Below are 16,439 nucleotides of genomic sequence, written 5' to 3'. Positions count from 1 at the left end.
TTATATTCAGTGTAAAACAATGGTAATTTACTTTGGCTTTTCAGAATTTAGCATGAATATTAGACCAAATAGAATAACATGTGTCTCTGGAAATCTGCCCTTGTAAGTTTTAAGGTAGCCTCTGTTTTATGAATACCCTGTGACTTGGAAAATATTGACACACTCTTCTGAAATTGAACCATCCTTGGTTCTGACATCTTACTTTTGAAAACTACCCCAGTTTTCAAGATGGCAGAATAGAGAGTTTTGGTTTCCTGGCTGTTCCATGGATGAAACCAGGAAATAAGATAGGCACATTTTCAGCAAGGTGGGTGAAGAAGAAAAAGAGGGAGGGGGATTTTACTGGAATTTAATACAGAACAATCAAAGGAGATCAAGAACCCAATAGGTTGGATATAATAAAATAAGTAAGAAGTCCCCAGTACCACAGGCACAGCTGCAGCTGGAGACACAAGCCGGAGAGCTCCCTCCATAAGCAAAGAGGAGGGATAAAGAAATTAAAGGAACACACATTTTTACAATGCCTTAAGCATGTCTGGGTACAGAGAGTTTAGAGATCAAAGATATTGCCTGACTAAAATAAAAGGCATGTTACATAATATTCTTTTGCAGGAAAAAAGCTGCCTCTTTCCCATATGTGAATGGAGAACAGAGAAATAAATCATTTGCAACTGCTGCATAAGGGCCAGCAGCCATGCAGGTGATTCCTGGCAAACCTGAGTTTGACCAAAATTACTGGCCTAGGATATAGAGTGTGTCTACATGACAAGGAGAAATGCAAAAGAGGAGAGTGGTTACACAGGGAATTACTTGTCTGGAAATCCATCAGGCTCTCCCCTGCCTCTCCAACCTAGCTCCTTGCAGGATGGTCTGCAGAAGAAGCCCCTGGCCTAAAATTCAAAAGGGCAAGGATGGGATATATTAAGTTTCGAGACTGGACCAAAGACCACTCCGTTTTTCTGTGTGTTTTTCAATGAAAAACCAACAGTGCTTAACAAAACACTGTTGAAATCCTGAGAACTGTTTGCTAATCTTGTTCCCAGAATGTGCTGTCCCCAACTGCCAAACTGCAGAATGCACTCCCTCACTCGGTTGCAGGCAAACTGCCCACTCACCCTGACCCGTCAATGAACTTCCCTCCCTGCCCTCTCCAAGAAAAGTATATAAGCTCTGCTTAAGCTGTTCCCGGGGCTCTATCTCTCTTTGCTCTAGTGAGCTCTGAGCCCCAGCATGCTGGTCCCCAAATAAACCCTTTTGCTGTTGCATGAGACAGTCTCTTGGTAGTCTCTTCCTCCGACGTTTCGCCGGTCCCTTACAATATAGTGAACTAAGAATTGGCTTCTTCAACACATGAGTGAAACACAAGGGAGATCCTTGGGGTGAAGTCTTCCACTGTGGACTGGTAATTGCTTGGCCCTGGAGGTGCACTGATTTGAAATGTTCAGACCAAGTGGCATTCAGTCAACAGGCTACAGCCAACCTAAGCCTAAACCCCACCTCCGGAAATTTCACCTACAGGACTCCTTTCTCACTCTAGCAACCCTACCCTGAGGGTGGAGCAAGCATCACACTTCAGATGAGCCCACATAACACTGCTGAGAAGGAAAGCTGAGAATCTTATGAGCTCCAATGAAAACAATTTTTCTTTTTCATAGAGACCTTTTATTCTTTCATTTCTCTCTACTTAGCTTAACTGTGACCTTAATGGTTCATGGACATTTATACATATTTATATTTGTTTTGTCTCATTTCTAGCATTTTTAAGCCAAGTATTTTTTAAAACATTTTTATTAGTTATTGATGGACCTTTATTTGTTTATATGTGGTGCTGAGAATTGAATCCAGTGCCTCGCACATGCTAGGCAAGTGCTCTACCACTAAGCCACAGCCTCAGACCAAGCCAGGTATTTTTCATCATAAGATTTTAGGATTAAGATGTTTGGTTTGCATAGTTCAGTTTTGTTATTTATTATTTTATTTTTACTTTTAACTTTTAAAATTTTACTTTATATATTTTTCTCTCACTTATCTGTTTCCCTTGATTCTCTTTCTCTCTCTTTTTCTGTTATCAGCGGATCTTTATTGTTCTCTTTCACTCTTAATTCTTTCTTCTATCTTCTCTCCTCCTCCTTCAAAATCATCACATCCTACATCCTGTCCACCATTTGAAATTGTAAAATCTTTTGCAAACATACTATTTTTATTGTAGACAATAACTGATTTTATCATGTATTTTTATTCTTACATTAACATTATAGATGTCATAGCAGGGACTACTTGGTTTCATGCTGTATACTCTTTGCCTTTATTATTTTGTTATTTGTCTCCTCTAAATGGTGAGGCACTGAAAACCTTCAGGTATACGGTAAATCCATAGGACAGAAACTCTACTGCCTCAGATCTATACTGTTAGATGAGTAGACACACATAAACAACATGAAAGGGCAAGGTAAGAAATCACACCAAACAAATACCAGAATTCAATGACATCACAGAGGAAGAAATGTCAAAGAAGGTGTTTAGAGAATGTGCATAGTTAAACTGATCTGCAAGGTAAAGGATGATGTAAGGAGTGTAATCAGAGAGAAAATACAGGAAGTGAAAGATAAATAAATTCAACAAAGAGAGATTCTGAATGAAAACCAATGAGAAAACCTGGAAATGAAGAAATTAATAAACCAAATTTAAAATTTAATGGAAAACATCAACAATGGACTAGGCCAGGTGGAAGATAGAGTTCCAGACAATGAAAACAAAATATATAACCTGGAAAATAAAGTTGAGCCTGGAGAAAACCGGTTAAGATGCATGAACAAAATTTCCAAGAAATATGGGATAACAGGAAAGGAACAAAATTAATATTTATCAGGATAAATTAAGCATCATAGTTGAGGATTAAACAAAAACCTCCCATGATAAACAAAAGTTAAAAGAATCACAATTAGAAATCCTGCCCTGAAATATGCTCAATAAAATATTTCCTGAAGAAATGAAAAATAAAAGTGAAAACAAGCAATGGGAGGAACAACATGAGAAGAACAGTCAATCAAAGCAGGAACTCATTGAAAATTAAAAACCAGAAATAAATCAAAATGACAGAGATAAAAATTATTACATTGAATCTAAATGGCCCCAAGTCATCAATCAGAAGAACATAGACTGGAGGATTGGATTAAAAAAAAAAAAACAAGACCCAACAGTATGCTATTTCAAGAGACTCTTCTCATAGGCAAAGACATCCACAGGATGAAGGTAGAAAAAAAATGGAAAAAAAAAACCCTATCATTCATATGGTTCTCATATACAAGCAGGTGTTACCATCTTCATATCAGATAAAATAGTCAAGCTAAAGGTGACCAAAAGGGTTAAAGAAGGGCAATGAATGCTGTTTGCAGGAATTATACATCAACAAGACATAACAATCATAATATTTATGCCCCCCCAAAATAGAGCACCTATGTATATCAAAAAAAAAAAAACCTTCTAAATTTCAAGATCAAATAGACCAGTAGACCATAGTACAATAGTACTTGATGACTTTAACACCATTCTCTCACTGGATAGATCCTCCAAACTAAAACTAAAGAAGCTATAGAAATTTTAAAAAATAAATTAATAATTTAGAATTAATAGTCACATATTTAGACTATTTCATACATCAATGACTGAATACACTTTCTTCTCAGCAGCACATGGATGTTTCATTAAAATAGATCACATCTTAGACTTCAAAGCAATCCGTAGCAAATACAAAAAATAGAGATAATACCTTGTATTCTACCAGATCATAATGGAACAAAATAAAAAATTAAAGATAAAATAAAAAGTAGAAAATATGCTAATACGAGAATCACCTATCAACACATCTACAGATCACCAAGACTTTGCTCTGCTCCTACACAAGTCACTCAGCTGCTACCTACCCAAAGCACAATGCCATCACGGCTCCCCCCACCTCACCAGGCTCTCCCCATCTCACCAGACACCCTAGTGCTGAAAGCAGATCGCCACCATCTTGACTCAATAATCTCGCCATTTATCTGGGGCAGTTCCCAGAGCATATCTCCAGTAGCCAGGTACCAGTTGGTTCTTTGGAAAAAATATATAAAATTGATAGACACTTAGCCAAGCTAACAAAGAGAAAATTCAAATTACCAAAATTTGTGACAAAATATCAGACTGGACACTACTGAAATAAAGATGATAGTCAGGCACTGTTGGAAAATATGCACTCTAATAAAATAGAAAATCTTCAAGATATTGATAAATTTCTAGAGACATATGACTGACACAAATTGAATCAGGAGGACATAGAAAATTTAAACAGATCAATTTCTAGCAATAAATTTAAAGATGCTATCAAAAGGCTAACAAAAACAAAAACAAAAAGCCCAAGTCAGATGGATTCTCAGCCAAATTTTACAGACCTTCAAAGAAGAACTAACACCTCTCCTCATTTTAACTAATACCACCTACAATGACCCTAATCTACACACGTGCCACTGTGCAGTTCTTGTGTTTATGATTATAATGTGTCTATTTAGGGACATAATTCTATCTATAACAGAAGTTGAGGAGAAACCAACACAGAGTTGCCAGGAGAGTGGAAAAAACATACTTCTATTAAGAATTCTACCAGAAAAAAAAGGAAGATAATGTGGATCAATCAGTATCTATGTGCACATGTGTGACTCTGTTGCAAATCTGTTATACATGACTCAGTTGCAGCTTTGTTGCAACTTTATAGTATGGAATTCCTAAGCAAAATGTATGCTACCATATACATGAAACAAAGGGATTAACATGAAAAGGGGGTCTAACAGTGTTTGATGCTCAACTCTTGCATACCAATCCCCTGGGCCTGTGATGGCACTAACAATCACTGAAGCCTGCTGAAAGCCATAGTGTCCTGTCTCTGTGAGAGCAACTTTTCTTGGGAGTTCATGTACAGGAATCAGAGACAGTGATTTCACTCCCTGGTAACTGATGATCAAATCTTGTATGCAGGGAGAGGTGACCTTGCCTTGCACCAGTGGATCAATTGATCTGTAAGTGACAATGCAAACCTCCTATCTTGCAGGGGCAAGGACTATGGTAACGCAACAGTAAACAGAGGGTCCCAGAACCTGTGCATGGAGCAATGCTCATCAAACAAATAAGAACCCAGGTTCAAAAGGTCTACTTGCCTCTATGTGGCAGAAGGAGATTCTGATCACCTCTTATATGTGCCCAAGTAGTCTTAATCTCATAAACCAAAATGGCATTTCTAAGGTCCTGGGCTGTGTGGGAGGAAATGGTGAGCTAATGAGATGGGCTGAGCTCAAAGTGAGTGTGAAGCTCTCATCCATGGTTCTCATACAGCTTAGGCTCTCTTAGGCTCTCTATGAGGTTTACATGTCTGGTTTGGGTCAGGGATTTAGACAGACCTGCCAATGACAAGAGGTGCCTAAAATATCATTACAAGTTGAGCTGTCAGATGTGGACAAAGCTACTGCTCCCCCTTTCCCCCTTTCTCCTTCTTATGTGTGTGATTATCATCTTTTTAGGTGGGAAAATGGGTGGCAAGGAGAGAAAACTTAGCTCCCTAGAGTGTATTATAAAGAATTCAAAAAGGAATATTCTGGACACTATGAAGTTAAGTTGACTCCTGGAAAACTCTGGACCTTCTAAAATATTCATTGGCCCTTCTTTGGAGTAAGTTAGGCCAAGGAAGAACCACTAGATGAAGAACTAGTTAGCAAGGTGAAAGATTTTATTGCTGAGTAATATTCCATTGTATATATATGTCATTCTGATGCTATACCCCATTCAACACAGATACACCTGATCAGTGAATGGTTAATGCAGCCTTAGTCTTAGTTGGACCAATGGAGACATTGGGCATAAACTACAGAAGTTAGAGGGCTTCACTGAAATGCCAGCCAACTATTGGAGGTTCAGACAAACATCTTTGTCAACCAACACCAAGAAATCCATTGTGAGGCTGACTGTAAAATAAAGAGGAAGGAAGGTAGACTTGCCACTCACTCGCCTCTTGAACAGGAAGGTTAAACTGTCTTGCAAAAATCAAGGCCAGAGAAAGAGTCAACAAGAAGAACTGCCTCATCCAGAGGTGAGATTAGGATGGAACCAGTGTGCTCATTGCCACTGATAAGGTCACTGGCAGAATGAATGCCGCCGATAGTCAGAGGCTTATCAGCTATACCCTGGACAAAGAGAGAGAGACCAAGTGATTCAAGAACTGTACCAATAACTGTAGTGGCCATATAAATCCCTTTATATTGATTTTGTTGGATTAGCCACCATGGGAAACTGTGAGGAAAACTAGGAGAAACCAGGCTCCATTTTCTTAGGTCCCCAGGAGCCTCTGCCATCCCATGAACTTCATGGTTGATAAGGGACAGAACATTCCATAGTGACTCAACCTAGGAGCCTCCTCTCTCAGAGATAAGCCTCTATCATTTGAGCCACAGGTAGCCAAGTTTGTTGTCCATTTTTACTGCCATGACAATGCAATTTAGGTAGCCATAATGCTATTCACAAATTCATATACCTCCCTGACTGCCCTGTGACTTTAATGAGTGGGGGCCTATTAGAAAAACTTCAGGCCCAGATGACTTTCAACTCTGATGGCCAAGTTTCCCTGACACTAGGGAAGCCAGAAGTAAAAATTCTGATTCTTGGTCGCCCCACAGTCTCATAGAAAGGCCACAGCAGGAACCTGAGCTTCCTTTCAAGGTGCCTGGTGTGTGAGCTGAAGACAGTCCTCCTGTACTGGCCTGAAACATACCCACAATAGGAACAGAACAAAGCAAAAATCTGAGATGCCCACCCAAACCAATATTTCATTCCTTGCAGGGCACAAATTTTGATCCAGAGGCACCTACTGATTCTTCTGGGTATGAATTCTCCATACCTGTCTGTTGTCCTGGAACATACCTCTCTTGTCATTCCAGAAACTGTGGATAGATGACTATCAGCTGGTTCAGGACCTATGAGACATAAACCAAGCCACTGTTAGCCTACACTCATGTGTAGTCCATGACCTCTGGGTCTCATCCCACCGTAGCTGCCTTCTCCAAACATCTGGTTCTCAAGAATGCCTTCTGTATCTGCCTGGCCCCTTGGAGTCACCAATATTTGCCTTTCTGTTGGAAAATCCTAAGAACAGTGACAAAGGCAAGGTGACATGAACTAGACTGATGCAAGGATTTAAAATGTCTCCACCCATTTTTGGCACCATGTTAGCCTCTGATTTAAAAGCCTTCCCAACAGACCAGCATACCTCTGCTGGTACAGTGTGCTGAACAGACAGAAACAGGAGTATTGTATGGAATGAACAGTACTGCTCCTCATCCTCATATGGGAAACTGGCTACAAAGTTTCAAGGAAAAAAGCCTCAAACTGACAAGAAATAGTCAAATACCTTGGTTTTCACCTATCCCACAGACAATGTCAACTCAGCTTGGAGAGAAAACCAGCCATCTGCTTGATCTAATTCTGTCAAAATGGCACCAGGTTTGCCAGTTCCTCAGGGGTCCAGAGTTTTGAAGAGTCTGGATACCTAACTTCTCTGTTTTGGGAACACTTTATGAGGCAACAAAGGGGAGACAATGAGCACCCATGTTTTGGAAATAATCCCAACAAATGGCCTTGGAGAAAGCCATCATCAATGCACCCAAGCTGGGAATTCCAGGCATATCCAAGCCTTATTTTTTATATATACATGAGTGTACTCCCATTGTAATAGGTGTATGACCCAAATTTTGGCAACATGGCATTATTCAATGGCATACCTCTCTAAGAAACTTGACTATGTCACCCAGGCTACAGTTATCATAATGCCAGAGGCTGACAAAATGATTATGAGACAAGAATTAATGGTGCAAGTGCTGCACTCAGTAATGGCATTAATGTAGTATAAGGGGCAATGTTAGCTGAGTAACACCTGGATGGTCAGGATCAGGGAATGCTATGTACAAATTCACACATCCATCTGGAAGTAGTACAGTCTTTAAACTCTGTGACTCTACTGCCTGTTGGGCCAGGTCAACAGGATCACAACTTCATCAAAGTCATGGATGGGGCATTTTCCAGCCAACAAGACTTATCAGATCAGTCTCTCATAAATACTGATTCTGAGTACTTCTCCAATGGTAGCAGTTTGATGGAAGAGGGGGAATGCCTCTCTAGAACCCCCATAGTGACCCTAAATTCCACCGTGGATGTGAATCATCTATCAAAAGGAATCTCAGCACAAAAGGCAGAACTCATTATGCTGACCCAAGCCCTTCAACTGGCAACAGGGATGTGTGTCAATATGTACACAGACTGTAAACATGCCCTCACTACCCTCTTCACACTGTGGGCTTTATATAAAGGAAAAGGGCCTAATCAACTCAGGAGGGAAAGAAAGCATGGCAAAGAAATCCTTAAACTCTTAGGTGCTGTATGGGTTCCTAAAGAGGTAGCAGTCATGTATTGCTGGGGACAGCAAAGAGGATATGCCACAGTCATTGGGGGAAATAATAAAGCAGAAAAAGAGGCAAAGTTCATGGTCTCCATCGGGTCTTCAGAACCAATGACTTTCACTGCTGCCGTGTTCCCTAATACATTGGTATTATAGGACCTTAGTTACTAACAACCTCAGAACACCTGGTAAAGTAATGTAATGTCCAACCTCTAACGCCTGTTTGGATGGGTCTTTTCAGTGTCATTTTATGCACCCCTCCTGCAGTGGGTCTGTGTACATATTGACACACATCCCTGCTGCCAGTTGAATAGCCCAGGTGGTCCCTTGAATTCATCACAGCATAGTGAAACCAGCGTTTTATGATGGAGTGTGTTCCTGATCAGGCTGCAATATAAAATGTGACCATCCAAAACAACTGAACTACATATGGAGAGACCTGCAAGGACAACAGCTCTACTTTAATCACTACCAAAGCAAGCTAATCTATGCACTGCAGTAGCTTGAGGAACCAGACACCGTCCAATTGTGTATAAATATACTCTTCTTATTTTCTATGTTAGTCTTTCCACTTTAATGCTGTGGCATGGTCATTCTTTACCCTCTTTGTTGCTGCAGACTGTTGGGGGTTTTAGCCCTCGTTCCCTCCTGACCTGCAGGAGAGATGGGGAGAGCACGCCCTGACCAGGACGAACCAAGAAAGGAGAGGGCCAACTGATGGCCCTCACCCATCCCTCCCTCACCGGAGGACAATCAGACTTGTCAGGGAGACCAGTCAAAGCAGGATCTCGTTTAATGAGAAAACACACACAGCTAATATAATGTACAGGAGCCAATCAGGATAAAGGTCAGCAGGGTGGGGAGAGTTCACGTGTATACCCATCCTACAGGCACAAATGGGAGACATGAGCTGTCCACGAGGGCAGAAGGTTTCTGAGCCTATCCTAGAGGTGGTCTGATTTTTTGTCACAATCCAGGTAATGCCTTCTAAGATCGCCAGGTTCTATCTTAGCCACACGTGGCCCCAGGACTGGGAAGTGGGTAGCAGCCAGCAAGTTTGGTTTCCTCTTTTCTGATGCAACATGCCCTACATGTTGCATGCCCTACATCAAGTTAAGTTTCCTCCTTTCTGATGCAACATGCCCCACATGTTACATCATGCCCTAAAGCAGCCTTCATATTAATTTTTGCTGTAGGATTAGCAGAGACTGATCAGGTCAACTGGCACTGGGTTGAAAAGCTTCTATTTGCTGTCTTTTTCTTACATTTGATAGAATGTATCATTGTTATTTGCAATGTCTGATCTGGCTCCCATCTGTACACTTAAGTCTCTCATCCTGTGACCTATGCCCTGGCACAACTCTAACAGGCCAAGACATTGCCATGTCTCTGTTTTGCCATATCCATTTCTCCTGCCAGGGAAAATTCTCAGAGACCTGCACACATTAGACTACCTATTATATCTGCCAACAGAGGAATCAATATACTTATTTTGACCCACAGTATTCCCCAACTGAGGAATGTCTTGAAGTCCAAAGCTCACAAGAAGGCAATGGGGAACAGGGCACATTAATTTACAAAGTTCAGCTTACTAATCTAAAACAACCAGTATCCGTACGTTTTGATGCATGTGGGGTCATGAACAAGGCTTGGCCAAATGTTGTGATCCATAGAATATATGCAATAACATGTGGAGGTTTATGTTGAGAGAGAGGGTGCTGGTTCAATGACAAGTATGTGTGCAAACAGCCTATGAATGATATGTGATCCATGTGTACTTATATGTCATTTTTTTTCTGTCCCTCTTGGAGTTTTGTTACATGTGCCACTTGGCAGAGTAAGAGCAAAACAAAACCCTCTTTCAAAAGAGTGTTGCTACACCTCAATGTAATCTAGGAGCCTGTAAAATTCTTAATGTTCCTATTCTTAACTGTGAAGACTCAAGATGGAAAGCAGGCTGCCAAGTTGGCATACATATATATGGATGAGACACTGAGACAGGAACCACACTATACTTCAAAAGGGTCACAACTTCACTTAAGTCTTCCTCACACCAGGTACTTCATTCCTTTTATGAGGAAATAGAAAAAGGCCCCCTCCAATTTTGCCATAACAAGAGATCTGTTCTGAAACTTGGCAGAGATTATCATTCCATCTCTGGTTGTTTTTCTGTGCTTTGTGTGTAGAAGAACTAATATGGGGCATAAATGGCTATATTGGATAAAGATATAGGCCCCCCCAGAACCCCAAAGTAGAACAACACTTCCCCATTCAACTACTAGAGTTTGGTTCCTCAAAAACTCAATTATTGGAGAATTAGTCTTGCCCAAGAAGAAAACAGTTTAACATCTTATTTGGGACTTTGACATGTCTGGGCCAAAAATTTTATAATGTAACTACCTAGAGAATCCAGTGGTGGAAATGCTCAAATCACACAGAACCAAATTCTTATCTTCTTTCAAATATTGTATCCTCAAATAGGTCTGGGAAAATGCCACTACAGAAATAACATGGCAAGTCTCAGGAGGATGATAGTGGATATGTGGAAGGGCCACTTATGCTCAACTGCTCTGATTCTGCTCTGTATTAAATGTACTGGGAACAATTCACCCCTCCTTTTTTCTCCTTCCATTAACCAGAGGGAAAAATTAGGAGCTCCAGTACATAAAGATGAGATGCCCAGAGAGTGGAAAAACTTCATAATTTGTAACTGGAAAGATGATAAATAGCTCTGTAAATATATAATTTATTTTCTAGCCCTGCCACCTGTGTAGAAGATGGATCCTACAAGTACCAAACTCCCATCTCTATGCGAATTGCATCATTAGATTATACACTGTTGCTGAAATTATAGCTAATAAAACCATAAAAGAACTCAATTTACTGCCCAAACAGTATTTAAATGAGCATTTTTTTATAAAACACACTTAGCCTTAGACTACTTGCTTTCTTCTACATGTGGTGTATGTGAGGAATTTAACCTGAGCAACTGTTGCTTACAAATAAGTAATAAAGTCCAGGTCTTGGAAGAAATCATAGATCATATGAGAAACACTGTATATGTCTGAATCAAGTCCTGAAAATATTGGAACCCTAAGGAATGAGTTGAGATATTTGGAGGCCCAAATATCTACATGTTACCTTAGGACCTAACTTCATTAAAAAGAATGCTAAAGTACAAGAAGTAAAATCAAGAATCAATAAATGGGATGGAATCAAACTAAAAAGCTTTTTATCAGCAAAGAACACAATAACATGAAGAGACAGCTTACATAATGGGAGAAAAAGCTTTATCACATGCACATCAGATAGAGCACTAATCTTCAGGATATATAAAGACCTCAAAAAACTTAACACCAAAAAAAAAAAAACCACCACCACCATCAACAACAACAAAAAGCACCAAATAACCCAATCAACAAATGAGCTAAGCAACTGAACAGACACTTTGACCAACAAATATATGAAAAACTGTTCAACATGTCCAACAATTAGAGAAATGTAAACCAAAATTACTCTTAAGATTTCATGTCGCTCCTGTCAGAATGGCAATCATCAAGAATACAAGCAATAAATGTTGGTGAGGATGTGGGGGAAAATGTACACTCATACATTGGTGGTGGGACAGCAAATTGGTGCACTATCATGGAAAGCAGGATGGAGATTTCTCAGAAAACTTGGAATGGAACCACCATTTGACCCAGCTATCCTATTCCTACGTTTATACGAAAAGGAATTAAAATCAGCATGCTACAGTAACACAGCCACATCAATGTTTATAGCAGTCAATTCACAGTATCTAAACTCGAAACCAACTTATATGTCCTTCAACAAATGAATGGGTAAAGAAAATGTGGTACATATACACAGTGTAACATTACTCAAGAATGAAATCATGGCATTTTCACATAAATGGTTGGAACTAGAGAATATCATACTAAGCAAAATAAGCCTACCCCCCAAATAAATGACCAAATGTTTTATATGATAAACAGATGCTAATCCATAATGTGGGGGGTGGAGGGGTAGGAAAGAATGGAGGAACTTTGGATTGGGCAGAAAGGAGTGAGGGAAGGGGAGGTGTTTGGGAGTAGGAAGGATGGTGGAATGAGATGGACACTATTAACCTGTATACATGTATGATTGCACAACAAGTGTGACTCTGCATCCTGTATAGCCAGAGGAATGAAAAGTTGTGCTCCTTTTGTACACAATGTGTCAAAATGCATTCTGCAGTCATGAATAACTAATTAGAACAAATAAAAAAATTCTAAAAGTTTGGGGGGATTAAAAACTTACATAAGTGTTGTGGTTTTAATGCTGAGACTTGTGTATTCTAACTATGCCTGTTAGCCTTGGTTATAAGGTCTCCCACCTGTTTCATGGAGGATTTGGTTGAAAGGAAAAGAGCAACACATGTCAAGATTTTATGGAAATACAAGCTCTTGAATTATGATGATGTTATTTGTCACCAAGAAGATTCAAATCCAAAAGAGTGAAATGTAGTAATGAGTCTCCCCTTACTACAGTTAGTATCTGTGGTAATTGTGTGAGGTTGTCAAGCAATTGGCACAGTCAGTATATATGGGCACATTCATGACTCTGTCACAACTCTATTAACTGCAACACTGTTACAGCTGTCTTGCAACATCATAGTATAGAATACCCCATCAGAATGTTTGTAACATATAAGGGAGACAAAAAGTGTTAATATCTAAAGGGGGTCTAACAGAGAGTATATAAGGCAATGCCCTGTGACTTTCGGGTTTCAGCCTTTGGATAAGAATATGCTGGGTCAGTGACGACACTAATAAACATGACTTCTTCCTGAAAGCCCTGGGGTCCTTTCTCTCTTTGAAAGAATCCTGAAACACACTCATTAACTCTTCTCTCTCACTCTACGCAGGACACAATTTGCCTCACTATTTTATCTACAGTACCTTTGTAGAAAGTTCCATTTTAAATTTTATTATTTTAGTCTAATTTGTTATATATGACAGCAGAATGCATTACAATTCATATTACACATACAGAGCACATTTTTTCATATTTCTGGTTGTATACAAAGTATATTCACACCAATTCGTGTCTTCATACATGTATTTAGGATAATGATATCCATCTCATTCCAACATCTTTTTTATACACCTTGCCCAATCCCCTCCCCTCCATCCCCTTTACCCTATCTAGAGTTAATCTAATCTTCCCATGCTTCCCCTTCAAACCCAACTATGAATCAGCCTCCTTATATCAGAGAGAATATTCAGCATTTGGGGTTTGGGGATTGGATAACTTCATTTAGTATTATATGCTCCAACTCCATTTACCTGAAAATGCCATGATTTTATTCTCTTTTATTGCTGAATAATATTCCATGTGTATAAATATACCACATTTTCTTTATTCATTCATCTACTGAAGGGCATCTAGGTTGATTACACAGTTTATAGTAAATTGTGTGGCAAAAAACATTGATGTGGCTATGTCCCTGTAGTATGCTGCTTTTAAGTCCTTTGGGTATAGACCAAGGAGTGGATTGGCTGGGTCAAATGGTGGTTCCATTCCAAGTTTTCCAAAGATTCTCCATATGCTTTTCATATTGGTTGCATCATTTTGCAGTCCCACCAGCAATGTATGAGTGTGCCTTTTCCCCCATATTCTTGCAAACACTTATTGTTATTTGTATTCAAACAGCTGCCATTCTGACTGGAGTGAGATAAAAGAGTAGAGTGGTTTTGATTTGCATTTCTCTAATTGCTAGAGATGTTGAACTTTTTTTTTATAGCCCTAGGGTCCTTTTTGTTGATTGATTGTATATCGCCTTCTGAGAAATGTCTGTTCAGTTCCTTGGCCCATTTATTGATTGGGTTATTTGTTATTTTGGTGTTTAGCTTCTTGAGTTCTTTATATATCTAGAGATTAGTGCTGTATTTAATGTGCAGATGGTAAATATTTGCTCCCAAGCTGTAAGCTCTCTATTTACCTCACAGATTATTTCTTTTGCTGAGAAGAAGCTTTTTAGTTTGAATCCATCCCATTTATTAATTCTTGATTTTAATTCTTACACTATAGGAGTCTTATTAAGGAAGTAGGGGCCTAGTCCAATATGATGGAGATTGGGGCATACTTTATTTTCTATTAGACACAAGGTCTCTGGTTTAATTCATAGGTCCTTGATCCACTTTGAGTTGAGTTTTGTGCATGGTGAGAGATAGAGGGTTAATTTCATTTTGTTGCATTTGGATTTCCAGTTCTCCCAGCACCATTTGTTGAAGAGGCTATCTTTTTTCCAATGCATGTTTTGGGCACCTTTATTTAATATAAGATAACTGTAATTATGTGAATTAGTCTCTGTGTCCTTTATTCTGTACCATTGGTCTACAAGTCTATTTTGGTGCCAATAGCATGCTGGTTTTGTTACTATTGCTCTGTAGTATAGTTTAAGGTCTGGTATAGTGATGCCACCTGTTTAACTCTTCTTATTAAGGTTTGCTTTAGCTATTTTGGGTCTCAACTTTTCCAGACCAATTTTACAACTGCTATTTCTATTTATATGAGGAATGTCACTAGGATTTTGATTAGAATTGCATTAAATCTGTATAATGCTTTTGATAGTATGGTCATTTTGACAATATTTATTCTGCCTATCCAAGAATAAGGGAGATCTCTTTGTCTTCTAAGGTCATCTTTAATTTCTTTCTTTCTTTCTTTCTTTCTTTCTTTCTTTCTTTCTTTCTTTCTTTCTTTTAGTGTTCTGTAGTTTTTGTTGTAGAGGTCTTTCATGTCTTTTGTTAAGTTGATTCCCAAGTTTCTTTCTTTCTTTCTTTTTGAGGCTCTTATAAATGGGGTAGTTTTCCATGCTTCACTTTCTGAGGATTTATCACTGATATACAGAAATGCCTTTGATTTATGGGTGTTGATTTTGTATACTGCTACTTTTCTGAATTAATTTACTAGTTCCAGAGGTTTTCTGGTGAAAATTGTTGGGTCTTCTAGGTATACAATCATATCATTGTCATATAGTGCTAATTTGACTTCTTCTTTTACTATGTGTATTCCTTTAATTTCTTTTGTCTGCCTAATTGCTCTGGCCAGTGTTTTAAGACCTATGTTAAATAGAAGTGGTGAAAGAGGGCATCCCTGTCTTGTTCCAGTTTTTAGAGGGAATGCCTTCAATTTTTCTCCATTTAGAGTGATGTGGCCTAAGGCTTAGCATAAATAGCTTTTACAATGTTGAGAGATGTTCATATTATCCCTAGTTTTTCTAGGGTTTGAACATAAAGGGGTACTGTATTTTGTTGAATGCTTTTTCTGCATCTATTGAGATGATCATATGGTTCTTATCTTCAAGTCTATTGATGTGATGAATTACATTTATTGGTTTCTGTATGTTGAACCAACCTTGCATCCTTGGGATGAATCACCCTTGATTGTGGTCATGATCTTTTCGATGTTTTTTGTATTTGATTTGCCAGAATTTTATTGAGAACTTTTACATCCATGTTCATTAGAGATATTGGTCTGAAGTTTTCTTCCTTTGATGTGTCTTTGCCTGGTTTTGGAATCAGGGTGATATTGGCCTCATAGAATGAGTTTGGAATCACTTTCTCTTTTTCTATTTCCTGAAATAACTTGAAGAGCATTGGTATTAGTTCTTCTTTAAAGGTCTTGTAGAACTCAGCTGTGTATCCATCTGTTAGCTGATATCTCTGTCCTCCGGATTGTGAAGATAACCAGGGTGTCACTGTGCTGAGTTAGTGACTGCTGGGGAGAGTGGGGGGAGTTAGAACCTGGGTACCTGGAAGATGGTGATGAAGGTGATCTAAGATAGAGGCTCCTGCTTTCAGCGGTTGGGTGTCTGGTCTGCTGTGGGGATCCTGGTGATGGTGTTTGACTATGAGTTCAGCCCCAAGCTCTGTGGATCGTGGTGTTGGCTGACTTCAGAGCCTGTGTGAAATTCCCAGATGCA

The sequence above is a fragment of the Marmota flaviventris genome, chromosome 13 (assembly GCF_047511675.1).
Source record: "Marmota flaviventris isolate mMarFla1 chromosome 13, mMarFla1.hap1, whole genome shotgun sequence".
Lineage (NCBI taxonomy): Eukaryota > Metazoa > Chordata > Mammalia > Rodentia > Sciuridae > Marmota > Marmota flaviventris.
Note: the sequence above shows the minus strand (reverse complement) of the source record.